Genomic DNA, 20945 nt, shown 5'->3' on the forward strand with positions numbered 1-20945 from the left:
TCATCAGCAGATGGGACAGTTCAAGGACTCAACAAGAAGTAAGGGGGTTCTAGTTTCTCCCTGATCATGGACAGATATGCACACAAGAGCATCTAAGACTATGTGTATAAATATTCTACATCCAGAATAATAGAGATTTTGAATGATGAAAACTCACATGTTTCTAATTTCATTGTAGCCAAAGACATATTTATTATTATTCCCAATTTTATACCAAAGAACCAATCAAATAAAATGATTTGAATTCCCTTTCCTGTTGTGTTTGTTGGAGTTTGAGGCAGAGAAGTCAAATCTTTTCCCTGAGTTTGTGTTTAGGAGGACTCCTGGAGGGCTATTCCTAGCCTCTCTTCTCCCTGCCTCACTGTCCTAGGGGAGAAGCAGTGTTTTCTCTAATCAGTCCTTTGGGGATAGAAACTAGGAATGTGGAGCCTCAGCCCTTCCTCACTCAGTGTATCTCTTTGAGGTGTTAACTGCCTGCAGGACACATGAACTCTTACATGGTCCCAGCCTGTGCTTTAGGGAGGCAGGGTTTATATTGTGGGGAAAGCTGCTGGGGTTTCCTTTCTCCTCTCTCTCTCTCTTTCTCTCCTCTCTCTTTCTGGGTGGCTGCAGTGGTAGTGTTTGTGAATGTGACATTTCTTTCATTAAGTGTGAATTCACAGGTCAAGCTCTCCAGTATGGTAGGTTTACTGGATTCTGGTGTAACTGAACTCAAGATTTTCTCATCCTACCCTCCTTTACTCAGTGTATTGTATTTGTGCTATGGTATTTGACAATAATAAATACTTGGTTTGGGGAATAGCCTTGTGCCTAAAATAATTTTTTTAGGAGCCACAGACTGTCTTATTTTTAATTTCAAGTGGATGGGGCTATTTCTATAATAATCTTAGGTCAATTATCAACTCTTCAGATGTATTGAAAAGTGATCCACTTGGGTGATCTTGTGCCTAACTCTACTTCCAAGTGCTTCAGTACTTGAGAGAACTATATCCATTCCTGGAAGATAGCCAGGCTAGGGCTGTTAAAGGAGCCTCGGCTGTACCCAGGCACCAGAGTGTGTATCAGTCTAGCTGAGTCTACTCCTATCAAAGTCTCCATTAATTTCCATGTTGCTAAAGCCAATGGTCAATTCTCAGCCTTCACCTTTTCACCTCCCAGCATCATTTGACACAGCTATTCAGTGTCTACTCCACGAAATGATTTCTTCTTCCTACCTTCCCAAATGCTTGTTCTCATTTTCCTTTGCTGGTTCCCCCTCATCCTCCTGATCGCTACGTTGGAGTCACCCAGGGCTTAGATCTAGAAACTCTTCTTTTTTCTGTCCACACATACTTTCCAGGCGATCTCATCCAGTCCTATGGCTTTAGATAAAATCTACATGCTGACAATCATCAGTTTGGCTCCTCTCCCCTGAACTTCAGATCCACACCTTCAAATACCTACTCATCTACTTTGCATGTCTAATCGATGTTTAGGACTTAACATGTCCCCAGATTGCCCCTTGATCTTTCCTTCAAATTCTGTTTCCTTCCCAGTCATTCCCATTCTCGTAATGGCAATTCCATTCTGGTTGTTTAAACCAAAACCATGGTGTCATTCATGACTTCTCTTTTCCTAACACCCCAGTCAGATACATGAGAAAATCCTGTTATATGAACTATCAAAACAGATCCAGAATCTGACCTCTTCTCATTGCCACCATTTCCACCACCAAATTTTAACACTAACAGCCATTCCCAGGGGTATCACAATGGCCTCCTAACTGGTGTCCCTAGTTCTGCCCTTACTCTCTTCAGCTTCTTCAGAATGCAGCAGCCAGAGAGGTCTGACTTAAACTTAAACAAGTCAGAGCATGTCACTTCTCTGCTCAGGATCTTCCAAGCACTCCCATCTTACTCAGAGTAAATGCCAGAGTTCTTATCTTTAAAGAACCCTCCACGCTCTAGCTCCGTTTTCTGCTCTGACCACCACCCTCTGCTATCCCCCATCTCTGTTCTCTCTGCTCCAGCCACTCCGGCCTTCTACTGTTCCTCAAGCACACCCAGCCACACCCAACACAGGCCTTTGTACTCGGCACTCCCTCATCCCTGCATGGTCTTCCACCAAGTATCTGCCAGGTTACCTCCCTCGTTTCCGTCAGGCTTTTCCTCAAAAGTCACCTTCTCAATGGAACTATCCTTGGCCATTCTATCTAAAATTTCAAACTGCCTCTACCTTCAATTTTCCTACGTTTTTTTCTCCTTAGCAATCATCACTACCTAAAATACTACATGTTTTACTTGCTTACGTTGTTCCCTATCTAAATATCAACTCCATAAGGACATGGTTGCCTCTTATTCACCGCTCTCCCCCAGGACCTAGCACTGTGCCTGGCGCACAGTAGAAGCTCCATAAAGAATTGTCAAATGATTAAATGACGATGAAGCAACTTCTTAGAAATTTCTGAAGTAATTTTGAACTTTACCTTTGTGATTGGAACTTTGATTCCTTTGGATTTTTAACTCCACAGAAGAGCTTTCAATTTTGGATTTTAATTTCTTTGGACTTTAACTTTGGAATTTTCACTGGCAAGGGGATTTAATTTGTAGCCTTTATTTTTTGTCTGTGAAATGTATCATGGAAAAGGGTTTATATAAATTGAAGTCATTGCCATATCGTGGATATTTTATTAATATTTATCATAAAGTTGTCATGTTATCTCCCTGCTGAATCTCTGATGATCCTACTGAACAATGTGACATAATTAGAGATGAATTTTTCAGCTTTGGGTAATTTAATTAATGCACCATCTCTAATGTGACATTGAAGCTCATTGTTCACTCATTCAATAAAATGTCATCTATGCCTAGGTATGCTGTGCTCATTCATTTGAACCAGGGGTCAGCTGCAAATTGAAGGGCTGAGGGCCATATCTGGTCCCCTCAACCCTTTTTTCTGGCTTGCACATTGTTTAAAATAAAATGAAAATAGATTTTTAGTTTTGCTAAGATGTAGCAACACTGGGCCTCTTCCCTGGCACTGTATGTCTACTGCTTCCTTTAGAAGGGACTGACAGTCTCCGTTTGACTGCGGTCCACCTCCAGGCATTCAATCATGCTGCTTGCCTGGCTGTTGGAGGAACACTGCTTGTAGATGTCAGCATCTGGCCCCTGCTTGGGCCTCTAGCCTTAGAGGGCCCCACTTTCGCCTTTTTTTGTCTGTGATCCTCCTCATGTGTCAAGGAATCTGAGAGCCCTGTGCCCACACTGAGCTTGCACTGATATTCTCCTAAACCCTGACAGCCCTCCAGGTTCCAGGGATCCTGGAATTTCCTGTTCAATTGGTCTGAGCTGAAGAAGGAGAATAGGATCTGGAGGCAGGAAACCTAAGGCTGATTCATGCTGACTTCCTAGAACTAAATCAAAAGGAAAACCCCAACTTTTCACACCTAAGTAACAAAAGGACCAAAGGCTACTCCCTTTGCAAACCTCCCCCATTTCCGCCTGGCAGATGGAAAGTTGAAAGCACCTCTGATTAGTTGCTTTCCACAACCAATCAGATGTTTGCATAGTAGCATAATTTTGGGACTTCCTTTCAGCCTCTGATTGGTTGCAGAAAGCAACTCCTTGACACATGAGGAGGGGCACAGACAAAAAAAGGCTTTCTGCAACCAATCAGACTGATCACAGGACACTACTTCATTTGCATGGAGTGTATGCCAAGTGCCTGATGGAAAACCTCTAGACGGTATTTGGACCCCAGAGGATCCTGTAACCAGGGTCCTTAAGCCAATGCTCGGCCCGCTCCCACTCTGTGGAGTACACTTTGATTTTCAATAAATCTCTGCTTTCATTGCTTCATTCTTTCCTTGCTTTGCTGTGTGTTTTGTCTAATTCTTTGTTCAAAATGCCAAGAACCTGGGCAAATTGCAGTCAAGACCCTCTACTGGTAACAGAGCCACTCCTAGGATCTGTGTGAGCCCTTGCCTGGGGAGGTCCTCCCAAGGGCAGACAAAACAGTTCTAGTGTAGGGGGCAGTGATGGTAAAGGATGGAGCTGGAACAATGTGGGCCTGGAGAGTTCACACATGTGGTAGGCCTCCCAAAGACATCCACATCCTAGTTTCCAGGGCCGATGAATATGTTACTTCCTATGGTAAGGAGACTTTACAAATGTGATTAAGTTAGGGATCTCAAGAAGGGAAGTTTATCCTGGATGATCTGGACAGGCCCAATGGAATCACAAGAATCCTTACAAGAGAGAGGGGAGAGGATCAGAGTCAGTAGTAGATGTGGTGATGGAAGTAAGAGGTTGGAGTGATGAGATAAAGGGGCTCTGAGCTAAGTAAGGAATGTGGGCAGCCTGTAGAGGAGGGAAAAGGCAAGGGAAGACATTCTCCCCATAGGGTATCCAGAAGGAATGCAGCCCCCCTGGGACCTTGATTTTAGACTCTGATCTTCAGAAACACAAGATAAAAAATTGGCATGGTTTTAGGCCATGACATTTGTGGCTAATTTGTTACAGCAGCTACAGAAAACTAATACAGCCTGATTGCATGGGAGTCCTGCCACAAAGAGCCAGGGATGGGAAGGGGAGACAAGGTGAGGGGCTGCAGGTTCCATGTGCCTCTTGCCTCAGGCACCCTAAAATATTAATTGATAACAATAAAATCTCAAAGTCCTGTTTTAATAAAAGACTTAAACCAAAGTCTACACACGTATACTAATTTTTAAGTGTCATGTCTGTGTGATGACTAAAATTGTAGGTATTGTTAGCATAATGGCATTTAAGTAATCCTCCCATTTATGCATTTGTTATAAAATCATTCAGGAGTGTGTTACAAAGAATAATTTAATCAAATCATGATAAACCAGATGTAAGCAAGAAAAATATTTTATTGGGGCTTGATTTCATGTATCTTTTTGACAAGCTTCAAACCAAAATTCTCTGTATCAAATTTCTCGAATATTTACATGTGTTTTCTGTTCCCAGGAAACAGACACCATAATATTTTATTTTACAGTTTGAAAATTGAGGAAATTAAAAACAGAAAATACACTAGTTCATGAGCATGGGACAATACTAATTCACCAGAAGAGGGGACTCAGTTAGATGTTGTGTTCTTTCCAACTCAGCCTCCCATCACTCTCTTTACTTCACACACTTAAAAATTTCACCCCATCAGAAATATAATGACGTCAATAGTTTAGATATAAAGAAAAATGACTTTTTCCCCACTAAAGAGCAGTGTTAGAAATGAGTGTTTCAGAGAAGGGACAGAACAAATACCTAATAAGAAAACCTTTTCCCATAGTTCCTGTCTTATCTTAGGGGATTCTATTAAAGTTTGATTTGGCTGCACATGTACTCACCAAGGTCCCTTTGTTCACATAAAGTTCATATGAAACAAACAAGAATAAAAATCACATAAAAGAGAGTGCACTTAATAATCCTTTTTTTTTTTTTTTTTTTTTTTTTCTGTTCCGATGATTTAAGTTGTTACTTTGTTTGAACCATTTCATGAACCAGGCAAGGGTAGCAAAGTGGGCTGTGAAACTCACTTTAACTCAGTGGCCCACACATATGCAGTGAATTCCCTTCCGGAAGAGGCCAACTCACCACTGCTGCTGCTGAGATTCATGTACTCTCCCCAAAGGTCTGACTTAGTCAAAGCATTGACATAGTCTTGAAAATTCTGAAAAGTGAAAGATGGTCTGTTTGTTTTGTTTTACTGGGGACAAAGGTCTGGAGAAATAGGATTTGGTCCACAGGTCAGCCTCTACAGAGACTCAAGAAATGAGAAGAGAAAATAAAGAGGGAATGAGGAAAGAAACAGTATCTAACAAAAAGGTTCAAAAAGGGTTCAAGGGACCATGCTCTATACCCCTCCACCCAAAAAAGAAAATGTTCATGAGTTATCTAAAGAACATCTGGCCAAAACTGACCTGAAAAATGTAATTTCAGATGAATGTTCTCTCAAGTCTGGAAAGAAACCAAAACCTTATTATAAATATCCTAGTTGAGGTTTTAGAAAAACAGTATATGAAACTGCATTTCATGTGTTTGAGTGCAATTTAATTCTTAGGTTTTTCCTAAATTCATCCCAGGAAACAGTAATTGATAGTATTCCTGGTACAGCTTAACCAAGAGCTTCTTGTCTTTTGGCCGAATCTGTCCTGTCTGCTGTATAGACCATACCTAATTTCCTCAGAGCCTCCCAGTTCCTGTCCCCTTTTGGAAAGGATGGTAACGATATTAGCACTCCCTCTTAATAGGCACTATTTTTAAATAGAAAAATCTGGAAAAGCACAAAACAATACAGAAGGTTTTTCCAATCAGCCTTTGTGCAGCTGACTTGGCTCCTAACATACCTCCCTCCTCCTAATCAAAATTCTAGATTGGAACTCATCAGCTTCGACAGGGGCCCAGCACAATGCATGCTAGACCCCAACACAGTTCCCCTCAACAGGGCTGGGACCATCTGCAGGCACTTACTTCAGCTGTGTGCCAGGGGAGATGTTCCCAAACAGAGATATTTTAATCCTCTGGAATTCAGATTTTCTTTTTTCTTTTTTTTTTTTTTTTTTTTCCATACCAATAGCTGGTTTTAATTTTTTTTAGAGGAAATACTATAGTTTAAAAAAAGAGTTCCAAAATATTTAACGGAATTTCCAGCAATGATTATTTCTAAAATGTAAAGATTTGAAACATAATTTATACAAAACTAAAAACCAAAAGGATTCATTCTTGCTTTTTCTTTTTTTAAAAAATCCAGACAATTTGTCACAAGAAAGTTCAGCATGTGATAGCAGCTGCAGCCTCAGTCACCCTCAGAATTGCTGTCCCTCCTCATGGGGACAGAGCTCCGCACTGAGGACAGCAACACATCTTTAATCAGCTTCTTAGGGTTTTCCTCCAAGTCCATCTTAATTGCTCCAGATTCAGACAGTTTTCACCCCAACTCATCTCTTGTCAGGTTCATGCCGCCAGATGCCAGAGGACTGATCAACTGAGCCTTGATGTCTCCTTCCAGGTAACAAATATCATGGGCAGATTCCTATCAGGATAATTGGGTATGCAGGTTGTTGAAAATGGCTTTGATAAATTTGACATCAGGAAACTTTCTGGCAAGTCCACGGAGGTGCTGATTTATCAGGGCACAGAGGGGAATTCCTTGTTTATAAAGGTGCAAGATGACCCACAAGCCCTCACCAGCTTTGGTAACTTCTTGAACATAATACTTCCTTGAGACCTCCAAAACTTCTCCAAATGTGTTCTTCAGTTGAATTGCTTTCCACTCAGCGAGTCTCGGCCATCTGTACATTTCAATAGCATGTTCATCCTCCTCATTAAACTTGTCTTCATCATCCTCCAGCTCTTCCAAAGTCATATCTTTGTATGTTGTCACCACTGACTGCTGAAGGATGCACTGCTCCTCTTCTGCCTCCTCTTCCAATTCTTTTAGACTTTTCTTGGTGGGTAAGATGCCCTTTTTGCCTAAGATGTCATTCCACACAGTGCCTGTCTTGGGGTCCTGCATCTTGTTTCCAATCGCTCAAGCCAGTTGTGCTGTGAAATTCAGATTCTCTAAAAACATGTTTACAATTTAAATTTGGCTGACCCTTGCAGATATGTGGGCCTAAGTCAATAAAATCTATATCATGATAAAGGCTAAGGTCCTTCCCTTTCTTAATTAAGTATGAAAAGATGCTAGAGAAAGTCTACAGTCATTTCTAACTCTTTCTCTCTGGTAGTCTTAGATCCATCTTTCATGCCAAAACTATATGTCATAGAGGAGCTGACCTGTTTAGAGCATGATTCCAATAGCAGGAAGCATATTGAAGAATATCATACTTTGGGCCTCCAAGCTGAGCCCCTGTGTGTATCTAATCAGTTCTCACATCATAAGAGAGAGAGAATCCGAAAGTCCAAAATGAGGAGGAAATGAGGATCTCTGCAAAGTCTCTCAACTTCCACTAATGCTTTGCTGCTAAGAACAACTGCATTTCTCTGCAGCAGTTTTCCCCAGCACTCCTCTCACTTTTCTGCTGCTTTATTTTACCTCAGCTAATTGCTCTTTCCCTTCAGCATGTTCCTTTCCCATTGACTTCTGTTTTTTAAGCCAGCATAATACCTTTCTTTCTTCTTTCCAGCAGCCCTTGGCCTCTCGGGAAGGCTTAGTCATTTCTGCACTACATTCCAAATCAAAATAAAGTGAACAATCTCCAGTGCCTTGGAAAGGGCTCCCTTAGATTTTCATTGAGAATGGCTTTTTCTTTCCTCCCAAGGCCTAAGATCACTGGAAGGACACGGAAGGCAGTGAAGGCTCCAGAGCTCTGTCCCTCACCTTCACGGTGGTGTTTCCCAAAGTGTGAAAGGCAAACCACTAGAGTTACTCAAGACAATTTTAGTGGTGCATAGTTATGGTGGATTATGGTTGTGTATTTGTTTTCATGTGCTTTAGAAAAAAGTATAGCGGGCATATCGAACTTCAAAGCTATTCACAGCTATAACTGCTGCTTAGGGCAGATGCAAGGTAAAAAATATAGAGAAGGAGTGGTCTAAAGAAAGACATTAAGTAAACAATAATATAGATAGAATGTGATATAGTAAAAATCGTGGAGATGGGACCTGAATGACAAAAGCCTGGGAAATGCTGCTTGATGGAAATGACTTGGATCTAGGAAGAATGGGACATGATGTCAGCTCTGGCCATACTGCCGCCCCCATTGCAAAGCCCTGAGCTTGGGATAGAGGGTGGGAAAGCAGCTGTTAGCCTATGAATCACCAGGCTAAGATTCACAATTTCACACCAGGGACCAAAAATACTCAGAAATGTTTCTGAATGGATAAATCAACTTCATATTATGCTATAACCAAGGATAGCATTGCCATTAAATTTACGATTAGAAGCACCCCGATCCAAAACTCTTTCAGTGTGGAGGCTAAAGCCTGCAAAGGTCACATGATTTGGCCCAGTTTCACCCCAGGAAATAGTAGCAGCACTAGAACTTAGACCTCAAACATGATTCATTCTAAATCTTTCTACTACATTTTGCTGCTAGATGTCTTTCATATGCCCAAAAGTCTTAACTACTCCTGAATATATCTAGCTAGATTTCACAGAGTAGTAGGAGATAAAATCAGAGAGGTAACACGGGATGGGGGAGATTGTGTCAGAACTTGAAGGCCCATTTGAGGACTTTCGGGAGCTCAAAGGTGAAGCTGATAGCTGTATCTAGACACTAGAGAATTAGCAGTAAACAAGAGACAACAAACTTTTCCATTGTAAAGGTTTACATTTTAATGGAGGAGAAAATCTAGAATCTGAAATTGCAAATCACCTATGTCTAAATGCCAAATAAGTAATGGCCCAGGATGATAGGATCCACACTGGGAAGGGTTTCCATGGGTTATCTGGCCAGCTGGGCTTTGATGGCCTCTTTCAGCATTTCTCACACTTCTGCTATATCCCAACAACCAAAGGCCTCCAGCCGAACAGCTGCATTTTCCTTAACCAATTTTTTTCTTTTTTGAGACAGGGTCTCCCTGTGTTGCCCAGGCTGGAGTATACAGTCCTAGCTCACTGTAACCTCCAACTCTTGGGCTCAAGTGATCCTCCTGCTTCAGCCTCCTGAACAGCAAGGACTACAGGTGTGCACCACTAAACCTGGCTAATTTTAAAGTTTTTTTTTTTTTTTTTTTTGTAGAGACGAGGTCTTACTATGTTGCCCAGGTTCGTCTCAAATTTCTGGCCTCAAGTGATCCTCTTGCCTCAGCCTCCCAAAGCACTGGGAATACAGGCATGAGCCACTGTGCCCAGCCTCTTATCCAGTTTTTAACTCCTCTCCTCTTCCTAAGTAGAAGGGGAGGGAGGGAGAAAATGGGAAAAAACAAACTGGCCAGAAAGAGAAAGGAGTGGAATCAATGGAAACAATGATTCTCCTACGGAGTATTTTAAATCCTGAGCTATGCCAGACTAAGTTACCTGTGTTAATATTTTATTATTACATTATTAAATTGACAACATAACTGCATAATAATCATGACTAGCCACTACTGAGAGTTTGCTATGTGCCGGGAAGTAGCCTAGACAGTCTGACCAACTTGATCTCACTTATTCCTTACCACAACACTATGACACAAGTACTATTATTTTTCATTTCACAGAAGAAGAACTGGATGATCGGAGAGGTAAAGTTCCACATCCCACAGCCAGTAAATGGCAGAGTGCAGTCACAGATGTCAGGATGCTGGACTCCAAAGTCCTGGCTGTTCGTCCTGTTCAGGGAACTCCCCTCCTCAACAGGAGGCAACAGCTAGCTCAGGCTGTCCAGTCAATGCACCATTCACACAGGATTTCCCTCCTTGCAAGTGTTCTTCTCAAGAATAGGCCCCCTCACTGACCCTGTCCCTTTCATCACTTCATTGTCTTTTTTCTAACCTCTCTGCTCGGTGCTCCATGTCCCCTGGTTACTGGGGTAATGGATATCTCGGTGGTTTTTGCTAGATTTCCATGACCATTGTGGTCTATCTCTATTTCCCAGCACTTCTCAGCCTTTTAATTCTCTCCTCATTATTGAAGCCAGCATGGAGCAATTTTTCAAAACATCCAATTAGCAAGTGCACAGAAGGAACTGGGTCCATAATTAATTAATGATTCTAAGATGCAACAAAGCAAAAGCAAAGCCAAGGACGTGGAAGGCACCAAAAACTGAAACTGCATGAGGAAGATGTTCACATTCAGGATCCCTCCCTGGGAAGGACAAAGAATTAAACAATGTGCTCACTGATTCAAATCCCTAAAGCACCTCCACATGTCCTGGAATTGAAAAGACATCAATCACTGGGTGACAGTCCCAAGTGGAACATCTTTCCCCTCCACGATGAATGACTGCCTCTGTTGTAGTGGTGAACTGATTCTTTCTCTATTGTTTTTACGAGAGAAGCTTGGCCCCTCTTTCGTCTCAAAATTGTTCAACTCCTTTAGTGACAGTCTTTCTAGCTAGATGGTCTAGCCTCTGGGATTTCTTGCTCTTCCCCAAGCAGAAGTCAAGTTAATATACCAGGATTTAAGAGATCAAGCTAGGATGACTGTGGAGACAGAAAAAGGGAAAATACTAGAGAAATGCCCGGATTCTCAGATGTACAGTTGCTATTCTAATTTGGAGAAGAAAGGAGGGCTTGGATGGAAGTCTACCCAGATCAAATTCTCGCAGACATCAACTCGTTCTCCAACACACAGGGTGAAGTGTAAATGACAAGGGAGTGCTGGCACAGTTATTAGTCAAATTGCTGTCTTTTCATTAGGAGGAAATAGGGATTATGTTTGCTTTTAATTATTATGAACAGTAGTTGCTGCCTGAAAGACTAGAGACAACAAAACAAATAGCCTGAACAGTATTATAGCAAGTTCCTGCATCTCACAGGACATCATGATATACTTGCCGTTAGTGAAAATTAGAAGACGTACATAAACCATGACAGTTGTAGGAATCCTTTACTACTTTTTCTTACCTGCAGCCTAATTTCCTTTTGGTTCTACATTGTGCTAATGCCAGCTTTCAGGACTTATCTCCGTACTTAAGGGAGTATATCTAAACCCACTCTACCAAGCCACAGACTAGACTAAGCATTTTGCTTAATACCATGGCAATGGATACAAGCAAAGTTAGATGAGAAGGAAAATAAAATGTCACCAGGACATTTACAAGACATAGTACTTATTGCTGCTGCTGCTGCTCAAATCAAGTAATAGTAAATACTATTATGCATGTTGCTAAGCAATGTCACATTTTCAGTCCTTAATAACTGCATTAGTAACACAAGATGGGACAAACTACATTTTGACATCAATGAGACATTTTGCCTTCTTTGAATAATCAGCCTAAGCAACTGATGACTTCCAGCACAAAGCGAAAGTGGTTATCTTTTCTCCCCCGGCTAGGATATGTATGAGAGCTCCGTGGTAAATTTCCTATTGGAAAGACTAAGGGTTCTCTCTGCTAACCCATTCCCCCACAAAGTCTTCAAGTCTTAAGTAAAAAATAAATGAATTAATAAATAAGTAACATTCTTTCCCTGAAATGTCTCCTCTCAGCTATTGTATATGCATATGTAGCAAGTGCTAGAAAACTGTGAATTTTAAATACAGTTAAAGATTTGAAGTAAAATGCATCTACAAATATATATCCTTCAGATTCAAAGATAATACTGATTTGAAGGATCTTATGTGAAGATAATCAACATTGCAGCAGTCCCAGATTCTGTATTAATGACAACCCTCTGGTTTACAGATACTAGAAGGTTGCTTAGGGTGAGTTGATAACTAATGACTTCTTGTCCCTCTCCCCATGTTACCCAGCATTCCCTGATTACCCAGAATTCCCAGTTACCCAGCATTCCCCTATTATCCAGCATTCCTAGTTACCCAGCATTCTCTTGTTACCCAGAATTCCTAATTACCCAGCATTCCCCCATTTATCCAGCATTCCTGGCTACCCAGCATTCCCCAGTCATTCTGCATTTCTCAGCTACTACATAAGCATTAGTCAGAAATAGTCTGCAAGAAAATAACCTTTTCAACAGGATTTTACCAATGGAATTCTGGAAGCTTCCATCTCATTAGAGGAACAGTATTGCATAAAAGATACTATGTATGAATATTATAACACAGACCCTGGAGGCAGACTCCCTAGGAGGAATCCTGATTACACAATTTCCCATTTAAGTGACTTTGGGCAAATTAATGTCTTTGTGTCCCTTTTTTTCCTCACCTGTTACTGCAATGATTAAATAAGTTGATATATATAAAGTACTTAGAGCAGTGCCTCCTTCTGGCTCTGGGGAAGAGCTGTTTGAACACCTCCCCATTAAAACAAGCAAATACTGCAGTTAGTAAAGGAGAAAGCTGACTCCAGAATGTATCTTTAGGATCTATATTTGTTGCTTTTATATTTCAGAGGAAGCCACTGATCTAATGAAGCTAGAAAATGCTAAATTTTGAACTCCTATAACATCAAACTGTTACTAATTATGGTTCTGGGCATATGCCATATGTTTCCCAGAAATAACAAATGTTCCACGGAAAAGTCAGTGGCCAAGGGTGGGAAAAACATATAGTAAATGTCCTTGTTTTTCTTGGCTGTTAACATTAATATAATGAAACATTCAGTGAAAACTATGAACATTCAACTGCAACTTCCTACCAATTCAGAAGACATTCTTGAACTACTGAAAGTGAGAGTTGTTATGTTCAAATAGCATTGTCAAGTAATTTATTAAGAATCTTACATTTTAAACTTTGAAAAATGTTACTCTGCCCCATAGAAATTACACTGGTAGATGCTAAACTAATTCCATGTGATTCTCATTTTCAGAAATACAATTTTAGACTGTTCAAGAGTTTCACTATTTCTCCTTGAGCTGCATAATAGAAAGCCATTTTGGTTTTAAATATAATTTTGTTTTTTACAGGGGTTCCCTTGTACAAGGAACACATTTCTCTCATACAGGCTTGCTATTTAAGAGGCTAATTGTTTTAGATTTCTTTTAAGCTTCCTTTATTTTCCTTAAGTGAACTTGAAGTAAGTGAATTTTTACAACTATCTAGTGAAAGAAAATTAAATTATTGATCAAGTGATCTTTATAAGGAGGTCATACCAGCACCAGGAGGCTAAGATTATGTTTTCTTTTAGTAGATTTTACATTAAAGAGCATGTATTTTAAAAATAAATCAGCCTGATAGTCCCATTTATTCTTATTTTCTGTTATAAGTAAAGGATGATGATCCTATAGGTGTTAAAAAGTGATCAAGATCTAATCCAAGCTACTTTGGAGGCAGGAACTGCTACTGACAGAACCTCTGCATGTAATCAATGTGCTGTTATGTGAAAGTCAATGCCATGTCCTAGAATTATGATGATGAAAAAAAGCAGCCCTAGGTTCTGTCCTCATGGAGCTTAGAGTCTAAGACAGCACTGCTTAAAATGTGGTCTATAGACCAGTCTTATCAGACTTCAATAAGGCAAATACAGATACTGCAAGTAGTTGTCAATAAATTTTTATAGCAGCTGGATATTGCTGCAGCATCCAAATGTGTAATCAAGTGAACTCATCTCATTGAATGGGGTATGGAATGGTTTGGAGATTGCCAAACTTGCATGGTGAGTTTCCTGTGGTAGATTCTAAGTACTGGTAGTCACAGACAGAAGGACACCTATTGATTTGTGATGAATTGGAAAGTTTTTCAAAAATTGAATTCTCTCCCAGATAGCATGAAAAGCACTACTCTAGTGCTTTCAAAGCATTATACAAAAAAAAAAAAAAAAGAGAGAGTTTAATTCCAACTAAGAAAATTTGAGAATATTTTGTCAAATAAATGATTCTTAAGAGTGGATTAGAATTTGAGGGGTAGAAATCACAACATGAGAAGGGCTATGGAGGCAGAAAAGTGCAAAGATGACCTGGGCTACCTCCTTCATTATGGCTGGAATATGATATGGGGACAAGGCAAAGGGAGGTAATGGAGATAAATGTGAAAAGATGGATTGAAGCCAGTTACTAGAGGGCCTCGAATGTCATGAAAAGGAGTTAGAACTTTATTTTTGAGATAATCAGAAGTCCTTAATATTTCTGAACAACATCATGACACAAAAGAAGCTCTATTTTTTCCAAATAATATTGGCTCATTTGAACTACATGTGACACTTTAAGGCAGGAAGCCTTTAAGTGAGGTGAACAATAACAGTAAAAAGGAATTTCACTTTCATAAAACCACCTAACAAAATAAATATCTATTAAAGTAAAAAAATACAAATAAAAAGGAATTTTATTTAAAAATAATCTCTTTAATGGTGTCATATATTACTACATGTCTAAGTACATTTTTGCAATTTGAAGTCTTCCCTGCACCACAGCACAGTAAAACACCACTTTAGAAGATCTAATCATGTATGATTGAAGTAATTTTGAAATACCATTTCTTAGCTTTACAGTGACAGATAGAACACATTCTTCCCATTTTCAGAAACTTTGATTAAGCCACAGATAATATGGGAACATTAACCAGTATACTATTATAATAAATTACACTAAAATGTCAAACACCATCACCAAAGGACACAAGAGCAGCACTTTTTTTCTCTCTGTTATTCTCAGCTTCCTATAAAACTAGAATTGATTTCATTAAATGTTCCTCATTTATGTCTCATTTAAGTTTGGTGCCAAGGCACCAAAAGGCTCTTAATTCTTGCAGTTGACTGAAGTGGAGTCTTTGTGGCATTAAGACTCTCATAAACGTATCTTCTTCAGAAACAGCTGAACCACTAAGTAAGATTTAAACTTTGAGGGTAAAATTTTCTAAGGTTTTAACAAATGAAATGAGACTCCCAGAAAAACGTATTATCACATTAGAATTTCACACACTTGGCTGAGTAAATATCTAATTATTTCATCTTATAATTCTGGTTTGATAATATCATCTTCAATATGGATGTGAGAATTACAGAACTATAAAGATACTATCCTGTTACACTGAAAACTATACACTTAGAATTGCACACATTTGTGATACAACTACAATACAAGGCTAAAACAGAGCAGTGTGAGTCATTGATCAGGATGCACTAAAGCAGGGGTGCTCAACTGAGGGTGATATTTGCCCTTCCCAGAAGATATTTGGCAATGTCTTCAGATGGTTGTCATGACTGGGGCATATACTACTGGCACCAGGATACTGATACTGCATACTGCAATACATCCTATAATGTGCAAGACACTCCCTTCCAGAAGAATTATCTGGTTCAAAATGACAATAGTGCTATGTTGAAAAAAACTTGTACTAAAGGATCACATTAACAACATGTCCATCATTCCTCCCAGTTCTAAGATTCTTGGCATATGCTATGGTCTGAAAGTTTGTGTCTGCCTCCCTCCCCAAATTCATATGTTGAAGTCCTAACCCCCAAGGTGATTATATTAGAAGGTGGAGTTTGGGGCAGGTGATTAGGACATGAGGGTGGATTTAGTGTCCTTATAAAAGAGACCCCGGGGTCTCTTTTCCCCTTCCACCATGGGAGGATACAGTGAGAAGGCACCATCTATGAACCAGGAAATAGGACCTCAACAGACACCGAATCTGCCAGTAAGTTGATCTTGGTCTTCCCAACCTCAAGAACTGTAGGAAATAAATTTCTGTTGTTTATAAGCCACCCAGTTTATGATATTTTGTTACAGCAGCCTAAACAGACTAAGATAGCATATACAGAAATAATCACTTTGATTCATACAGTAGGAAAGTCAGAAACAAGGAGGTTCCTGAAGATTAAAACAGATAATTATTATGTCTCCCTTTGATATAATGAACTACTTATATCAAACCCTCTTCCTTTTGCAAACAAGACCTGAAGGTAATCCTCACCGGTGCCCTGGTGTAATTCCACTGATGTCAGTAATACTCTCTATGTAGCTGTGCAAACATTGCATCAAGAAGTCTTCCAGCAGACCTTTATAAAACACAGGCACAGTTGAAAACCTCAAATAAGGTTCCAGGCATGTATTGTTTTCTGTGTTGTAAGTCAGTAATGGCTTTAAGAAGCAATATGAAATAAGAACTTTTGAGAATGTGGGAGAGAAATCCCTCTCCTTAACTGTGTACATTGATTCTAAGATGTGAACCTTTTCTAGACATGCTAAATGTGCAAAATGTATAAAGCATATTAAATATATAATAAGGTATCATAAGGCCTTTTGGTAAGAAAAAATAGAAAGAGGTCAGACACTTAGGGACGCCAACACAGAAGGATTGCTTAAGACCATGAGTTCTAGACTAGCCTGGGCAACACAGTGACACACTCTGATTCGATAAAACATACAAAAATTAGCTGGGCATGGTGTTGTGCACTTGCAGTCCCTGCTACTCAGGAGGCTGAGGCTTCAATAAGCCAAGATTGCATCACTGTACTCCAGCCTGGGCAACAGAGTGAGATCCCATTTCAAAAACAAATGAAGAAAATAAAACCAAAGAAATAGACTCTGAAATGCTCTCCCTCTCAGCTCCTTCTCCATCAGTGTTAGACTCGGTGAGTTTCATTTAAGTCTTCGTATTGCTCCCTTCCTCCCCCCCTCACCACTCCAGAATGAGGCACAGGGAGGACAATGGGATCACTATTGTCTCAGAAACAAGAATAAATTAATACAAAGCCTGGTTTCCCTCTCTTGAAATTTCTCCAAAGTCTTTGACTGTGAATTGGGTACTCTGAAGGACATCTGTCCTGAACATCTCTTAGGACTTCTAGAGCATATGTCTTTATTTAACTAAACAGAAGAATAACCACACTTACATGCAATACAATTTATACTTGAAATTGTTTTTAAATTGTATCTAAAGACCTACACTACTTACTTATAAGCAAAAACTTAGTATAAAACCTATATATTGCTTATTGGCATATTGTCTGCCTGTTCCACTAGAATTTCAGATCCACGGCAATAGGGATTTTTGTCTTGGGTATATTGGCTGGGTGAGTAAATGAATATCTTCTCCCTATCAGCAGAGTCATTATACAATTGCAAACTCCTTTTATTTTTACAGAAGACCACAGGACTCATTTCCTGTTATAAACTACTCATGTTAGTTCATTTATTCATTCTCTACAAAGTCTTTCATGACTTGGCTCCTGCCACCTCTCTAGCTTTCCCCCATAGGATGCCCACCTTGCTCTCCAGCAACACTAGCTTTGGCTCAATTCTTAGTAAGCTCCATGCTCCCTTCTACCTTAGAACCTCTGCTCTGGCCATTCTTCTGGCCATCTCCCACACCTTCAGATTTCTGCCTTCCCTGATCCCCACTGAGACTAGATGTGGTACCTGCATTTTATAGTCTCATAGTTACTTGTTTTTGCTGTTGCTGTTTTCTATCATAGTACTTAACACATTTGTAAAATGTATTTGTGTGATTATTTGATTAACTTTGCTCCCAACCCCACTCTTCTCAGCTGTATGCCTTCCTGTCCCTATTAATATCCTGCCATCTAACACAGTGCCTGTCACACAGCAAGTGCTCAATACATAGTCATTGAACAAATAAATGAGTTATGTTTCTAGAAACATAATCTGTTACCAAATATGTAAGTCCATGTTACACCATATCATTCTTCCCTAGGGCTCAAGTTAGTAGGTACTTAGTCAACATTTGTTGGTTAATTGAAATCATCATCCATCTCCAGCAAACACCATTCTCGTATGTCTATATGACACTAAAAAATTTGTTGCAAAATTGCTGGAAAATAAACTACTCTCTTTCTATTTTTTTCTACATACTAATACAAAAGGAGTTTGTTTTTGTTTTTGTTTTTCGACGAATTTATTAGCTGTTTTGGAATTAAGAACATGACTAGATGGAAAATAGTTGGCAGGGAATCAATTACTCAACTGATGAATATTTGTCTCTGTGGCTATATTTGAAAACATCTGGAAGCACACTTTCATTATCCTCTGAATATTTGGTGTCTCGTGCTCTCAGCCTCTGAGATAATCTCTCTCCATATTATTCCTAAATGAAAGGTATTCTGTTGACAAAATCAATGTTTTTTGACAGAGGGGAATTTGTGGGACATTGAAAATACAGAAGAATGAACTCCTAAGCTAAAAGGGCTAAAACAGCTTTCATTCTTTTAAGAGGAGAAGCAAAGAAGTCTTTAGTTTAGAAAACCACAGAAAAATGAAATTCCATGTAACATCCTATAAGTAAGAAGCTAGTCACATAAGGAGCCTTGGGAAGAGTACAGATTTCCTGGGGACCCGGACAAACCATCCTGGCTTAAGCAGGCTAAAGAGAGATATCCAAACAACAGGAAATCAGTAATAATTGTAAACCTAGAGTCTATTCATATACCTTGCTTTCAAATAATTTCTTTACATGTATTCCTCCCATCTATGGTTATCTGGACTTCTGCCACTAGGCAATTTTTACTAAATTGTCTGAAATTCTTGAACAAAATCCCAAAAAGCCCAGGAAATTTGGGCAGTATTTGCAAAGTCAGGCCATTCTTATGGAAAGCACCTGTTAGGAAGTTTAACCTCTATTAAAGAGGTCATCCTCTTCCCTGCCTGCCCACTACTCTCTCGAGCCCACTAATAGTCAAGCAGGGAGTGGCTTCTTCACTGCCCCAAGAGCTTTTCTGTCAATTTCTCGTCCAAATCATCCTCGTTTGTGTCTGGCAGATGCTGCAAACCTGCAGCATGAACTCTCGCAGTCTCCCTTTGCTCCATGTGAATGAGAGATGAAGTCTAGCTTATCTGGAGCTCACTCTAGCAAGGAATTACCTGCCCCTGAGACAATAAACACAGAGAAGGACCCAGGTGCTGCAGGAGGGATAAAAATGACTAGAAGCCAATAGCATCATATTGATTATCCACACCTCCATGCCAGGGGGAAGTGTTCTTATCTTAAATCCTACTCAAGCTTTACTGTCTTTAGGCAAAAACACACATTTTCCTGTTATGCTTTAGCTTGATGTCAGAAAGAACCAAGGAACTAAAGCAATGGCGACTGCCATGTCTCAGGTTGTGATATCCATAAATAGTTCAACCAAATTATCTCAAGAAGGAGGAGCTTCCCAGACTGCATGATCATTACTAGTTACAATGCACAGCTCTACCTTGGCCTCCAGGAGAAATGCAATAGGGCTGAGACTTAGTTCTCAATGCCATGAGGAAAGAAAAAACATTAGATTTTGCTTAACGTGACTTCAAATATTTCATTACTCTTCTATAGATCTCATTAGAAGGGCTGGACTACCAAATTTGGAATAAAAACTTTTCACTTTCACTTTCTTATTATATCTAGGTGAGCCATGTTGCTCAGGTAGTAATTAAACCATAGAGACTTAATGGGTGAAAAGGAAGTGGGATAAAAAGAGCTAAGTCTACTCAAATTTCATTTGATATCAGTGTATCTGTCCTACCCCCATTTATTTTATTTTCTCCATTTGTTCCTCATACACAACTGTTTGACCAAATAAATATCAGATTAATCTTCATGACTTTTTTCCAAACAGGCACAAAACATATTATTGAGGTCTAAGCCATATGACTTTGCCTGCAATTCTTCACTAGCTCTTGTCTGGGGCCATTAACTTAGTTTGAAAAGTTTCCAAGAAATTCAGTAGATTTCCTTTCCTGAAAAGCCAATTTCCTAACTGTTCAATGAGATGGCTTTTGAGACTCATATCAACAAATTAGGAAAGTAATAATGTTCCTCTTCTAACAGGAAATTCACTATTGCTGGTGTTGCTGCCCTAATTATACTATAATAGAATTTCAAAAGAATCTTTTTTGAATTAGAAAACATCTCATCTACTTGCTGCATAATATCCTCTTCAATCCTCTATACTAAATGAGTCCATTTGGAAAGTAAGGAGGGGTATAAATTACCTTTTTTCCAGGAATCAACAAGCCAGGTTTTTTACTCCATTATCATATGTTCTGTTTTGTTTTACTAAATGTCTTACACTTAAATAAGGTTTCCGTTTAATCAGTCATTAAAAAAGAGAACAGATTTTTTTTTAATTAAAATGGGTGCATTTTCTTTTCAGTAACATACACATTCATCAAGAGTTAAAAATGGAAATGGCTATCCCATGACAAAGCTTATTTTTCTACTTAGCAAATACTAATATATAAACACACAGAAACCTACCTAGGATACAGCTTTGCATTCTGAATCATAATTTACACAATTTAACCCTTTCAAGAGATTAAAAAACTAACTCACAGTATGCAGTCACTCAATGCCTGGGATCTCGGGGCCTTCCTCAGTATGGCGACAGATTTTAACACCAGGAGATCAGATGCCCTGCAACCGAGATCACTCATAATTAGTGAATATTGTACTTGAACATTTGACAGCTCTGTAAAAGTTTTGGTGAGACTGTCACTTCTATTTCTTTTGTAGTTGCCTTCACA

The 20945-nt window shown here is 39.4% G+C and overlaps 1 protein-coding gene and 1 pseudogene across 5 annotated transcripts in view; both read right to left on the reverse strand.

Moving 5' to 3' along the window:
• NCALD (neurocalcin delta) overlaps positions 1-20945 on the reverse strand; it is a 433033-nt gene that overhangs the window by 182064 nt on the left and 230024 nt on the right. For 4 of the 5 annotated variants that reach the window (XM_031650081.1, XM_017962203.3, XM_021942872.2 and 1 more), the window contains one exon: positions 20755-20835. The exons of the other annotated variant lie outside the window; for it this stretch is intronic. The gene's annotated coding sequence lies outside the window, so the exon portion shown is untranslated. The remainder of the gene's footprint in view (positions 1-20754; positions 20836-20945) is intronic. 5 annotated transcript variants of the gene reach the window in all.
• LOC108587313 lies at positions 5432-9572 on the reverse strand (annotated as a pseudogene).

The sequence above is a fragment of the Papio anubis genome, chromosome 8 (genome assembly GCF_008728515.1).
Source record: "Papio anubis isolate 15944 chromosome 8, Panubis1.0, whole genome shotgun sequence".
Taxonomy (NCBI): Eukaryota; Metazoa; Chordata; class Mammalia; order Primates; family Cercopithecidae; genus Papio; species Papio anubis.